The following is a 2,225-nucleotide window of genomic DNA, read 5'->3' as shown; positions in this document are numbered from 1 at the left end:
GACAAACAAAAGAAATCAACAAATCAATACAATCTTTATAAATAATACAGATTAACGTTGATTTGGGAAGAATGGGGAGGAAGCAAAGAACTGGGAGAAATAAAGAAAGATATATTGGGGACAAAACTCTTTAAAAATGTTATGCTCATTAGCTGATACACAGCTCAAAGTCATTAAGGGTAGTGCAGTATTGTCATGATTTTTTTATTTAGCCAGTGAAAGAAAACAAAAACAACTAAGTTTAAGAGAGACTTCTGAGTATTCATATCCAAATTGCATTGCTGACTCATTTTATGATGCCTCTTCTTAGCTCCACTATCTCTGTCTCTGTCTGTCTGTCTGTCTGTCTCTGTTTTATATACAGATCCATCAAAAGACAGTGGTCAGAAATGAGAAACCATACAGTGATAGCATTATTTATTCTTTGGGGATTAACAGATGACCCACAGCTGCAAGTTCTACTTTTTATCTTTCTGTTTCTAACCCACAAGTGAAGTGTAACCGGGAAGTTGACCATCATCATCCTGACTTTGGTGGTTCCCCACCTTAAAACCCCCATGTCTTTTTTCCTTAGGAATTATTCCTTCTTAGAATGGTCATTCATAACTGTCTGTATTCCCAGATTCCTGTACAACATGTCAGCTGGGGACTATACTGTGACCTATAATGAGTGCTTCACTCAAATAATTTTTAGTATCATCTTTGGGGTCTCAGAATTTTTCCTCTTGGCTGCCGTGTCTTATGACCACTATGGAGTAATCTGCAAACCCCTTCACTATCCAGCCATCATAAACAACGGTCTGTAACCAGCTCCTCCTGGGTTGTTGGCTGTCTGGGTTGATGATCATCCTTCCACCTCTTGGTGTGGCTCTTGAGCGAGAATTCTGCGACTCCAGTATTATTGACCATTGTGTCTGTGATGCATCACCACTGCTGGAAATCACTTGTTGTGATACACAGTTCCTAGAAAGAATGATTTTAGCCTGTGCTGTGTTGACACTCATCATCACCTTAGTGTTACTGGTTCTATCTGATGCCTATATCGTCAGGACTATTCTGAGATTCTCTTCTGCCCAGCAAAGGAAAAAAAGCCTTTTCCACTTGTTCTTCCCACATGATTGTTGTCTCCCTTACTTATGGAACCTGCATCTTCATTTATATGAAATCTGCAGAAGAAGGAGTAGCTTTGAATAAGGTGGTTGCAGTACTTGCAACCTCAGTAGCACCAGTAATGAATTCCTTTATTGACAGCCTGAGGAATACACAAGTGATTCAAGCTTTTAGGGACACATTCCAAACGATTGTATTGATTTCAAAGCTATGAGAAGCAACAGACATTCAGGGGAAATTAGTGAAAGAAAACCTGAATAGTTTTGAATTCTTTCCTCTGGGTCCTATGACCCAATTTTATTCTCTTACTAATGCCACCTTACCCCCAAACCAAAATTTCATAGCTCCTTTATTCTCCTATCTAGAAATCCTCATTGATCCACTATGTTTCTAAGGATTTCTTTCTTTCTTTCTTTCTTTTTTTTTTTGCAAGGCAATCAGGGTTAAGTGAGTTGACTAGGGTCACACAGCTAGTGAGTATCATGTGTCTAAGGCTGGATTTGAATTCAGGTCTTCCTGTCTCCAGGGCTGGTGCTCTATCCACTGTACCACCTACCTGCCCTTCTCTAAGCATTTCACTTGCTTTCAAATACTTCATTCACCACTTCAATTCTATAAAATCCGATGAACATTTATTTAGAACCAACTATGTACACGACCATTATTATCAAAGAATTTTCTAGCCCCCTACCTAGTAGTAAATTTGAATTTATTAAATACTTATTCTATACCAGGCACTGTGCTAAGCACAGAGATACAGATATGAAAAAAGAAAGACAATCACTGCCCCACAAGAAGTTCAAATCTAATTAGGAAGAGAACACACAAAAGAAACCTGATAAATAAGAGGGAGAGGAAAGGTACTCTACATGAGGACATGGTGAAGTAGTCAGTCAGAAGAGTCCCAAAGTAGTGCAGTCAGGTCACAAATATTTGAGGAATGTTTGAACTCAGCTCTCTCCTTAATTGGAGGTTCGGAGTTCATGGCTCCACCATCCGATCAGAGGCAGTGGGCAGTGAGGCGGTAGACTCCCAAGATCCTACTGGACAATTAAGTCTTCCCAATAACGAGCTTCCTGAGCATGGTGGAAATGTCAGTTCAAGAATACTCAAAG

General features: G+C 39.5%; 1 pseudogene; it reads left to right on the top strand.

Moving 5' to 3' along the window:
• Positions 1-227: 227 nt before the first annotated feature.
• On the top strand, positions 228-1,464 carry LOC114048309 (annotated as a pseudogene).
• The last annotated feature ends 761 nt before the right edge of the window (positions 1,465-2,225 follow it).

This window comes from Vombatus ursinus, unplaced genomic scaffold (genome assembly GCF_900497805.2).
Source record: "Vombatus ursinus unplaced genomic scaffold, bare-nosed wombat genome assembly UNPS02001954.1, whole genome shotgun sequence".
Lineage (NCBI taxonomy): Eukaryota > Metazoa > Chordata > Mammalia > Diprotodontia > Vombatidae > Vombatus > Vombatus ursinus.
This window is presented reverse-complemented; position numbering and strand designations above follow the sequence as displayed.